Source organism: Pseudochaenichthys georgianus, chromosome 8, assembly GCF_902827115.2.
Source record: "Pseudochaenichthys georgianus chromosome 8, fPseGeo1.2, whole genome shotgun sequence".
Taxonomy (NCBI): domain Eukaryota; kingdom Metazoa; phylum Chordata; class Actinopteri; order Perciformes; family Channichthyidae; genus Pseudochaenichthys; species Pseudochaenichthys georgianus.
The window spans coordinates 10,379,069-10,391,941 of record NC_047510.2 but is presented as its reverse complement, the minus strand read 5'-3'; positions in this window follow the sequence as shown (position 1 = coordinate 10,391,941).

The following is a 12,873-nucleotide window of genomic DNA, read 5'->3' as shown; positions in this document are numbered from 1 at the left end:
CCGGCTCTCCTCTCGCCGCCCTTCTCGCCGCTCCTCACACCGCGTATCGCCGCTCCTCTTGCCGCTCCTCTTGCCGCTCCTCTTGCCGCTCCTCTGGCCGCTCCTCTTGCTGCTCCTCTCGCCGCTCCTCACACCGCGTATCGCTGCTCCTCTCCGCGCCTGTGCTACCGGCGGAGATGTAAAGTGGATTAAATAGCCGGTGTAACGCGGTGGGATTACCTTCTCTACTCTGCTGTGCTGCTATAGCTGAGGCCTGCTCCACCTTGCTCCGGGAACAGCGTGGTTACTGTTGTGCTGGACTGGGAGAATGGCGGGTGTCGTGTTTCTGCTGTGCCTTTTCTTGGCTGTGCTGGACAAGGAGAAGATCGCTAGTCGTCCTGAACAATCTACTGGATTCGGGTATGTTCTGCCGCCCGCAGTGGACATCCCCTGTACAGTTTCGGAGGTGTTGCACAAACAATTGCTGGTTGCACTGTCGCGGACATTCATTTCGGAAAATGTTTGTCTTTCTCACATGCCTGCCACGATGGTCCTTCAGAATTGTTTTTTAAACTCTAATCTCACTTTCGCGAAGTTTGCTGGTGACTCTAGAACAGCTGACAATGTATGTGTGTTGATTAAGAGGAAAAGGTGCTTGGTATTTTTATTGTTGTTACTATCAGGAAATGTACAGCCAAATCCAGGTCCACCTAGCAGTATTAGTCAAATAGCTACTCCTGCTGATTTTATATCTAGATCTGGGCTAGGTTTAATTCATTTAAATGTGCGTAGTCTGTTACCTAAATTAGATTTTGTCCGTATTTGGGCGAGTTCGACTGATGCTGATGTCATTGTCTTATCAGAAACGTGGCTAGATAAATCCATTTTGGCCTCTGACATTTACATAAATGGTTACAGTGTATATCGTACTGACCGGCCTAAAAAAGGTGGTGGCGTTGCCATTTATGTGAAAAATAAGTTTTGTGTAACTAATATGGTTTCCAAATCTGTTAGTAAACAGCTAGAATTTTTAGCCGTGAATATTGAGGTAACAAAGGGTCAACAGCTCATGGTGGTGGGCTGCTACAGGGCTCCTTCGGCTGTCAAGGACTCTTTATCGTCTTTGGCAAAACTGTTATCGCAACTTTCCTACAAGGAAATAGTGCTGCTTGGTGATTTTAATTGGGACTGGTTAACTTCTGTGTCAGAGGATTTTAAAAACCTGTGTACCTCATTGAATTTTACCCAGATTATAGACAGTCCTACTCGCCCAAATATTAAGTCCCCAAATAAATCCTCCTTAATTGATCTAATTTTAACAAATGTTCCACATAAATACTCATCTGTGGGAGTATTTGCTAATGATGTGAGTGACCACTGTGTTGTAGCCACAATTAGGGACACTAAGGTCCAAAAGGTTAAACCACGTGTCATCACAAAGAGAGACAAAAAACACTTTGTGGAGCAGGGTTTTGTGCATGATCTGTTTGATTTTGATTGGGGTAGAATCAATTTGTGTGCTGATGTAGAAACTGCATGGTCTTATTTTTATCTTGGTTTTATGAAAATTATAGATAGACATGCACCTCTGCGTAAATTTAGAGTGAAGGGACGAAACAATCCCTGGTTTTCTGCTGAGCTGTCCAGTCTCCTTCATGAGAGAAATAATGCTTGGGCTAAGGCTAGGAAATCAGGCTCAGAGGTAGAATGGCTACGTTTTAGGCAGCTAAGAAATAGCTTCACATCTCAAATAAAAAGTGCTAAATCAAAGTACTATTTGTCGGTTACCACAGAAAACCTGAATAACCCTAGGAAATTTTGGAAAGCCATAAAATCGATTTCCACTGGTGATATCCCAAATGAGCTACCTCCGTGCCTTACCACAGCATCTGGCACTATATCAGACAGGGCTACTATGCTAAATTGCTTTAATGAGCATTTTGTGTCTTGTGGCTCTCTGTTTGGCTGTGTGGCTCCTGTGAACGCTCCAATCCTTGACTCTGAACAATGTGGTCTGGAAAACCCTTTCAGTTTTACTCCTTTAACTGTTGGTATTGTTCATGAAGCATTATCCAAGTTAGATCCTAGGAAACCGGCTGGCCCGGACAACTTAGAACCTTTCTTTTTAAAGATAGCTGCAGATTTTATTGCTCCACCTCTTACTTCTCTTTTTAACCTCTCCCTCAGCACGAACACAATTCCAAAAGTATGGAAGTCTGCTTATGTCTTGCCTTTACTGAAAGGAGGGGAGGCAACTATTTTAAATAACTATAGGCCAATCTCTAAATTGTCAGTTCTGGCTAAGGTTCTTGAACGCTTAGTGAGTGAACAAGTAAAGGAGTTTTTATGTATAAATGATATCCTGTCTAAACATCAGTCAGGATTCAGAAAGAAACACAGCACCATCACTGCCACATGAAAGTGGTAAATGACATTACTATATTTTAGATAATAAGCAGAGTTGTGCAGCTCTGTTTATTGACCTTTCCAAAGCGTTTGACACCGTTGATCATCCATTTAAAGCAGAGGCTACTCAGTATTGGCATATCCAGCCTTGCAGTGGGGTGGTTTGTGAACTACCTCTCTGAAAGGTCCCAATGTGTTCATTTTGATGGACTGTCTTCTGAATGGTTAAACATTTCTAATGGTGTACCACAAGGTTCTGTTTTAGGACCACTTTTATTCTCCATATATATTAACAGTGTAGGTGATAATGTGGATGAAGCTACTTTACATTTTTATGCGGATGATACTGTGATGTATTGTGCAGGTCCCTCCATTCAGGAGGCTGGTGTTAAATTACAGGCTGTTTTTAACACTATTCAGACTCAGCTCTCTGAACTAAAGCTTCTTTTAAATGTGGATAAAACCAAGGTAATGCTCTTTTCAAAAGCTAAAAAGACACCAGAACCTGTTTTACAACTTGAAGTTGTTGCCTGTTACAAATACCTGGGTATCTGGCTTGATGATTGTCTCTCTTTTAAACTTCATGTCAATAACCTGCTTAAAAAACTGAGGGTTAGGCTAGGTTTCTTTTTCAGAAACAAGTCCTGTTTCTCGCTTGAGGCCAGGAAAAGGCTAGTCACTGTGACCTTTTTACCTGTGCTGGACTATGGGGATTTGTTGTATATGAATGCACCTGCCAATTACCTGAGCAAATTGGATGCTGCGTATCACAGTGCTCTGAGATTTGTCACAAATTGTAAAGCGCTTACACATCACTGTACACTGTATACCAAGGCAGGTTTACCATCACTCTCTGTACGGAGGCTCAGTCATTGGTACACGTTTATCTATAAAGCTTTGTTGGGTAAACTCCCGTATTATATCTGCTCTCTGATAACACAGAGAGTTGCAAGCAGCTATTGTCTGAGGTCACATGATGTAGTCTTGTTAGATGTGCCAAGAGCAAGGACTGTCTTCGGTAAGACAGCTTTTATGTGCGCAGCTCCACTTGCTTGGAACAATCTTCAGCAAGAATTGAAACTGAGCAATCTCATTCCTCTGCATGTTTTTAAAGCTAGGCAAAATGAAATGCTTGCTGATACAATGGGCACTTGTAAATGTCTATAACTATGTATCCTGTAAATATAATGTATGATGTCCTTTATTGTTTTATGTTTCATGTGGAATCTATATGCTGCAGGTCTCCCTTGAAAAAGAGATCTATGATCTCAATGGGACCAATCTGAATAAATAAAGGTTTGAAATGAAATGAATGTGCTTGACATGCCCATCGTTCCAGAGGGGATTTTCGGCTCCGCTCTCGCTTCCATGCAGAGGAAGTGCGAGTCGAAAAAGAAGGAAGACGAGGCCCTCCACCTCTGTCTCCCTCGAAGGGTCCAGCCGCTGCCTTCGAAATAGCGGCCCTTCGCCCAAGCTGCCCCGAACCCTGCTAGGTTTAAAGTACCAGGACAGCAGAGGTCGCAGCCCACCCCGAGTCCCCAGCCCAGGCAGGAGACGAGGGCGAGTTGGCCTAGAAAGTCTCCGGTTCCGGCTGCAGCCCAGGCGCAGCCACCCCAGAATTTCGGCCAGCAGTCGAGGAAGAAGAAGCGAGCGGCCTGACAGCCCCTCCTTCTCCCCTCTGTGACAGAGCTGGAAGTTCTTTCCCCGGCTCGAAACATGTTCCCGCTGCCTCGAGAGATGCCTCAACGTCATCCTCAAGTCCGCATAAAACACATGTCACATATTTGTTGTTTCAATAAACCATTTTCCGCTGACGCATCCAGGCTTCGGCCAAGGGCGCAGCTCAAAAAAATGAAAAGAAAAACAATAAACAGTCCGTTAACCATAAATCCCCTTCTGAGAGCAGCTACGGCCTCTCTCAAAAGGCGGATAATAAACGGGTCTGTGAAGGCACCACCGCCACGCGCATGCGCAGTGCCGGTTGGGGCCGTGAAGGCACCACCGTCACGCGCATGCGCAGTGACGGTGGGGATTGTTGTGATGGGGTACCACAGTGTTGAGACACTAGAGGGCCCCATTACACAACAAATAGAGACTCAGAGGGTAAGAGATGTGACATCTCTGCTGGCTCTAAGGAGCACACAGTGGAAGATGCTCACAACATCTGCTTGGGTTTTTAAGACAGTAGGCTTGTTTGAGACACATTGCGGCTCGCCTCGAAAGTAGACGAGAGTAGCCGATCGCAGCCGGGGGAGGTGTCAAAAAGCTCGCCTGAAGTCGGACAGCTCCGAGTCGGCTTCTTCTTCTTCATCTTCTTCTTCGCATTCTTCTTCTTCTTCTTCTCTCGGTTTTTTGGCGGATTGCAAACAACTTTAAGGTGCATACCGCCACCTCCGGAGTCGGCTTGACTCGGTTTGCATTTATAATGAATGCACACATGTGTTGTGTCGTTAATGTCAGATATGTTATATGTACTAAGTAAATACATGTGTTCCTGCTCAAGATTAGATTCAACTTTATTGTTATTGCACAGATTACAGGTACTGAGACAACGAAATGCAGTTTAGCTTCTAACCAGGAGCAACAAGCAGTGAAGTGGAAAGTAATGTACACAATCTACAGAATAACATATAGAATGAATTGAATGATGAATAAACAGTGGGGTATGAATACACTAGATATTAGGGGTGTTGAAAATAATCGTTTCTACAATGCATTGCGAATGCGGACGTGGACGATTCGGTCTCGATGCAGTGACGGAAGATAATCGGTTATAGAGTAGTAACGTTGCTTCCTGATTTTCCGGCCGCGGCTTTACTATAACGTTTTTTCTGTCACTTTAATATCAAATCGGTCGGTGACGCAGAGATCAGGGAACAGACGTGACAGCGGCACAGCAACATGGAGCAGTCTGCTTTATCCACCAACACAAGAACACCAGTCCAGAACCGACAACAGCAGGACCCGCTCTGAATCACTCCGTGTCGCTGCGGCTCAGAGACACAGGGAGGGATTTATGTTTTTCAAAAATAATCGCGTTACAATCATGTCAGGTTTTTGGTGGATTTAATTAAGTATTGGATTGCAAAGTATGAATGTCCTCTAGCAATTTGCAGACGATATATACATGTGTAAAGTTTGTGAAGGCAGGAGGAAAAAAGCTTCCGCGATCACCGTCTCCTCTCCGTTACTCCAAACCCCGCCCCCTCCCTGAAAATAATGAGTGACAGGCTGATAGTGACCCGATAGAAACGTTGTTATTCACTTAATCACTGAGATATAATGAAGCTAATTTAATCTCATACATTCATGGGATGTATGTAACAGTAAGACAGAGAATGTAAGTGTGCACCCACATGCAGTATTTTTGTTTGTATATGCTGTTGTAAATACTCCTGTTGTCTGCTGTGTTCAGACTCAAGTCCTGTGTGTGACGCCACATTCAGGACATTCAGTGTCCTTTAACAGAAGACCGTGGCTAGAAGCTGCAGCTCGACTGCAGAAGCATTAGCTTTTTGTTTTTGAGAATGGAACAACTTCACACACGGAGGCTAGACCTATACAATTCATTTATTTTGGTTTATAAATTAATGTCAAGACATTTATGTAATTGATTTCTGAAGCACTTTCTAAATAATAAAAAGAGAGTTCATATGTATTTACTGCATGTATGCATTGATGAAAAATAAGCCATGTGCAGTAATATAGAAAATTGAGGATGCAACGCATTGGTATGAATCGTGATGCACCGTGATGCACCGGGATATCGAACCGAATCGAATCGTTGACAGGATAATCGTAATCGAATCGAATCGTGAGACCAGTGAAGATGCACAGCCCTACTAGATATCAGCCTGTGAGCAGTATGAACAGTGTGTATGAATATGCTAAGTATATAAAGTATGAAAACGGTAAGCAGTATAGTATAAAATATATAGATATTAATTTCATGATGATAAACATTGTGGAACAATGATGAAACATGGGAATGGATGTGGCGACGTAAAACTGACACAAAACAACAACAAACTTTTGCCAGCCAATTGGAGAGTTTCATCAGCAGCACGTGGTAAAAACCACCAATGAGCGCTCAGCTCGAGATACCAGCGAGCCGTTTCCCATCAAGCATTTCGCTTCCGCAGCTCGTGGAGAGCAACTGTGCCAACTTGCCTCGCCTCGCTCTCAAGGCTGCGGGCGTCTTTGTCCCGCGATATTTCAAAGTCTCATGTGGGCGGGCCTCCAGAGCAAGTCGGACAAAATGACTAACCATCATGCAACGCACTAGCAAGACGTTGATCGCAACTGCGCAGGTCTGCGCAGGTCTTGCTTGTCTCAAACAAGCCTAGTAACACGGGGTTACAGACTCCAATTCGCTGTCACCCCCCCTCGTTTTTCGGGCATTTTGTATTCACAAGCCCGGGGAGAGTCAGCCCATATTCTAGAAAGAAAGATCCTCTCACTTCTAGAAAAGAGGGCTATATCTATTGTACAACCTGATCTCACCAGAATGCGACTCCTTAACACCACAATGCGTGGTGGAGTCACGAACTTTGTTACATTTGCGTGTCGGCACCACGCAAACAACCCCAATGTAAAGTGAATGAGGCTCCTTTGTCGTGGTGCACACACGCATTTCTACAACGTCCATTGTGTGTAATGCAACTGTTATTTTTATTAAATTAGTTCGTTTTTAAGGAAGGCCAGAGCTTCAGCTGTGTCAAATAGATTGTTCCCTTCAGTTAACGTTATTTAAAAGATAATGATCATGTCCCCTGTATTGTATTACGAGCGTCCATTCCCATTGGATAACGGAGAATTTTACACCCGGAAGTAAGAATTCTCCTTACTGTCGATTGATTATACAGTGATATATGCACTACTCATCGACTAAAAAACACCAAATTGTCCTTGTTAATTACACAACATTGATTGGTTTGAATTGTGTACAATGCTTTTGTATTTTCCCCCTTCGATTCGGAGAAACAAATATATTTTCGGAGTTTTTGGACGGCAGAAGACACTACACTACCCAGAATCCTCAGCTATCGTTTGGGACTACACCATGTGCTTAGCTTGACAAACCCCGTGATCAGTCCTCAACCTCTGTGATTGGATGCGCGACGTTTACACAGAGCGTCCAAAAGGACTTTGAAATGGAATGAAACCCATCTACGGCACACTATTCAAAACAGGAATCGAACGTGTCCTACCCCCCTCCCCCCCTTAGGTCACAGGCTCCTCCAACAGTGCTACGCAATAAAACAGATGCACAGAAAAAATAGTGAAATAGTGCAATAAGAGTCTATATACAAGTGATTGGAATATGATATATTAGATAAATAATTTCTAAGTAGCAGCCAGATGAATGTTATTTCTAAGTTCAGGTGATTAATAGTCTTCTGGCCTGTGGGATGAAGCTGTCTCTGTGTCTGGTGGTGTTAGTCCGAATGCTGTGGTACCGCCTGCCAGATTGCAGCAGACAGAACCGTTTGTGGCTGGGGTGATGGGGGTCTTTTATAATCCTGAGGGCTTTCTTTAAGGTTAACCTGGTATTTTTAATCCACTACATTTATTGTAGTTACTTTACAGATTTGGATTAATGATGTGAAATATAAACAACCCTTAAATCAGACTTTAGTTACACCTGAATGAAATTCAGTGAAGGTGATTGTCAAGTGCCAACAATCAGGCGAGATATTTGATAGTTGGTTGCTTGAGAAGACTAAATATTTATCTGCAGATCCGTTTAAAGCATATTCATTACTCGTTATTCTCTAATAGTTCATTAAAGACTGTATATAATTGCTATTTTGCACATCCCTTTCAAGATTTCAAGATTTTCTAAGGTTTATTGACATATCATATACACAACAGTGTAGTTATGCAATGAATGAACAACTTGGGTCACAGGTTCATCAACAGTGCATTACAAGACATCTATCAATGTGTGTATACTTCCACCATTACACTGTCGTATTCTGCACATTTCTTTAATTAAAGCCTTATTAATAATAATAATAATAATAATACATTTTATTTGTAGGCGCCTTTCATGACACCCAAGGACACCGTACATTTAAAAAAAACAAAAAAAACAAAACTAAATAAAAAATAAATAAAATAAAAGCTAATAGGCAACAGAACAAGATAAAAACACAAACAGGAAATCATGGAGGAGACAGTCAAGTGGACACAAATTAAACATATAATGGGGAGCACTACAGTGAGTAAGCAGATTTGAACAGGTGGGTTTTTAATTGGGATTTGAATAAGGTGATTGTGTCTGACTGTCGGATGTGCGGGGGGAGGGAGTTCCAGAGTCTGGGAGCAGTGCAGCTAAAAGCCCGAGCACCCATGGTGACGAGGCGTGGGGTGGGGACGGTCAGCAGACCAGCAGAGGAGGAGCGGAGGGAGCGAGAGGGGGTGTACTCCTGAACAGGGTGCGAACTGGAGGGGAGCAGGGGGAGCTATGGCTCCCCTAGTGGTGACATGAACTCCCCTGGGAACATGGTTTGTGACATTTGGGGGGAGCTCTCTAAAATACTGATATGATGACCAAATAAATTCCATTTTGGGCATGTTTTTTTTTTTCAAAGGTGTAAAATAAGTGAAATAAAATTATATTTAGAGTTTATGATTCATGAAAAAAGTGTCGCCTGCTTGCACGCTGCCCGCAGCTCCACCCACTACCCACTCACTCGTTTAGTTAGCACTGCATGTTTACCAGGCATTGTTGCTGCTGCTGACATGTCGAAAAGAAAAAAACAACGTACCTTGGGCAATTTCTTTAAAAAGACGGCCAAACAACCTGATCAAGAAGACCAACCGAATATAGCTGGTGGTAGCACATCGTACGTTGTGACTGCTGCTACAACAGAACCGAGAGTCAGTGCTAGTGCTAACTTGACAGCTAACGTTAACTTGGAGGCTGAAGAGACACAAGAAGACGAGCCGTTGTGTTGTGTGTGTGTGTGGCGTCGCGTCTCTCCAGGCAGTGAGAGGGTTGTGTTGTGCTATAGCTGTATTATTAATATTAATATTGTTCATGGTTGGTGCCGCTGGCTGCTTTTATCGCGTGTGTTCGGCTCTGTGTAGGCTACAGCCATAATAGGCTATAGCCCATGTGAAACAATGTAGCCTGTTTTTGAGTCATTTTAAATGTATTTAATTAAACAGTCAAACGGTAGTTCGTGGATTATTTATTATCAAGTTGATTGAAGTTTGCGTAGCCCATACATGCTCGGGAAATCTGTTGACATGAACATGATCCATCAGGACGTTTCATGTAAATGTAGACCTGTGGCACCACCCCGTGTGCAACAGATTTTCTCTTTATAATAGGCCTATGTCTGTGCTGTTGCTATTCATGCACAGATCAGCATTTACCCCCCCGCAAAACAAAAAAATCCCGGCTCCCCCGGAGACCGTGGTATAGTTCGCACACTGCTCCTGAAGAAGGTCAGCCAGATAGGGGGGGGGCAGGTTATGTAGGGCTTTGTAAGTGAGCAGTAGGTTTTTGAAGTTGATACGGGATTGAACGGGGAGCCAGTGGAGTTGGATGAGGATGGGGGTGATCTGTTCGGAGGCCTTGGTGCCGGTGATGATCCGGGCTGCGGAGTTCTGTATGATTTGTAGTTTATTGATGAGCTTGGTGGGTATGCCTGAGAGGATGGCGTTACAGTAGTCGATGCGGGACGTGACAAATGCATTGACCAGGACTTCAGTGTTCGATTGAGAAAGGGATGGGCGGAGTCTGGAGATGTTGCGTATGTGGAAGAAGGGTGATGTTATTTATGTGAGGTGAAAATGAGAGGGAGCTGTCCAGGATGACACCAAGGCTCTTAACTTGGCCAGAGAAGGGGATGGAGTGGCCATCAATGATGAGGTTAGTTAGCACATCCTCCTATCAGGCACTAAACTGTTTTACTCTAGATATCATTTGAGTATCTTCTTGATATTTTCTATTCTATATTTATATAATTGACCTTCTACTTTCCCACTATTTTGTATGTACTCTTAATATTTGAATGTTTTCATAAAATATAACACATTCAAAAGTGCGTTACAAAAATGAAAGACATTAAGAAAAAGGCATTTTAAACAGTCATTAAAAAGCAACACAATCTTCCTGCATTGCAATTACTCTAAACGTGTAATAACGTGCTTTAACCAGTAGGTGGTTTGGGTTAAAAGCATAGGTTAAAAGGCTGTCAAGTTTACAGTGTTAACAAAATAAAATATACTGCTGTTTCCGGTTTAGTTTACGACGAATATTATTTTGTTATTGTTTTGATATTTGTAACACAAAAGCGATGGAAAAAACCCATAGCAACCAAAAAAAGATGGTCTTAACATGACCCAGTCGTCTAGTAGTTAATAAAAAACAATAATATCAAAACAAAATATTACTACTAACTTTATTGTGAAATTAAAACAGAACGGTAAAAGAATAGTTTCCGGTGTATTCTGATGCCCGATCTCTGTAGATAAATAAAGAACTAAGACAGATGTGTAATATTTAATGCAGCCAAACCATTTATTACAATGCATTCATGTGATGACTATCAAAGAGTAAAGCAAGCACTGCTGAATAAAGTATGATTTTCTCTTTTACGAAACGTTTTTTTTTTCATATGGATTGCAGTTGGAGGTCAACCAATCAAAGAACTTGAGGACTGATCACGGGGTTCATGGTGTAGTCCCAAACGATAGCTGAGGATTCTGGGTAGTGTAGTGTCTTCTGCCGTCCAAAAACTCAGAAAAAATATTTGTTTCTCCGAATCGAAGGGGGAAAATACAAAAGCATTGCACACAATTCAAACCAATCAATGTTGTCAATCAATCAATCAATGTTTATTTATATAGCCCAATATCACAAATGTTACATTTGTCTCAGTGGTCTTCAAACAACACATGTAATTAACAAGGACAATTTGGTGTTTTTTAGTCGATGAGTAGTGCAGATATCACTGTAAAATCATTCGACAGTAAGGAGAATAGGCTACTTACTTCCGGGTGTAAAATGCTCCGTTATCCAATGGGAATGGACGCTCGTAATACAATACAGGGGACAGGATCATTATCTTTTAAATAACGTTAACTAAAGGGAACAATCTATTTGACACAGCTGAAGCTCTGGCCTTCCTTAAAAACAAACTAATTTAATAAAATTAACAGTTGCATTACACACAATGCACGTTGTAGAAATGCGTGTGTGCACCACGACAAAGGAGCCTCATTCACTTTACATTGGGGTTGTTTGCGTGGTGCCGACACGCAAATGTAACAAAGTTCGTGACTCCACCACGCATTGTGGTGTTAAGGAGTCGTGGTGGAGTCACGCATTCTGGTGAGATCAGGTTGCTATTGTACCTGCCGAGCAGAGTCAGAGTGGCTTTTATTCCAAGTATTTCCTCGTTCCCAAACGGGGAGGGAACGGAATTCGGCCAATACTGGATTTGAGGGTTCTGAACAAATATCTAAAAAGATACAAATTCAGAATGCTCACTCACACATCTCTGCTGCGTCTCGTGCGACAAAACGACTGGTTTACATCAGTCGACCTGAAAGATGCGTATTTCCACATCCCAGTATATTACCCACACAGGAAATATCTGAGGTTCGCATTTCAGGGGATCTGTTACGAATACAGAGTACTTCCCTTCGGCCTGTCTCTCAGTCCAAGAGTGTTTGTACGACGTACGGAAGCCGCGATAGCCCCGTTAAGACAACAGGGTATTCGCCTGGCGACCTACTTAGACGACTGGCTGCTTCTCGCACAGTCGGAGCAGGAGGCTATTACACAGACAAGTGTCCTCGTAAAGCACCTGCTCAACCTGGGTTTCATAATAAACACAGAGAAGAGCATGTTGTGTCCAGCACAGACTGCACTCTTCCTGGGTTTACACCTGAACTCGGTGCCCTTTTCAGCTCGCTTGTCAGCGGAAAGAGTGAAAGCTTTCAGAGCTTGTCTCGCTCAATTCCAGCTGCGCAAACATGTTCTCTTCAGAACATGCCTGCGGTTACTGGGGCTCATGGCGTCAGCCATCCTGGTCGTACGACTAGGACGCTTACACATGAGGGAGTTTCAGCACTGGGTGGCCGCCCTAAAACTAAACCCCGCGCGTCATGGCGCGCGGAGAGTAATGGTTACTGTGAAATGCGTAACGGCACTGCGCCACTGGCTGCACCTGACTTTTCTAGTACGGGCGTGCCTATGGGTGCTGTCCTTTCACGGAAGGTGGTCACCACGGACGCATATCTGACAGGTTGGGGAGGTATTTATGAAGGCCGTCCGGTGAGGGGTCTCTGGAGCAGAGACCTCCAGCGGGCGCACATAAATTACCTAGAGCTTTTAGCGGTGTTCCTCACCCTAAAACGCTTTCTGCCTTTTCTCAGAGGACACCATGTCCTCGTGAGGACAGACAATACGACTACAATATCGTATATAAACCGCCATGGGGGTTTGCGTTCTCTCCAGTTACACAT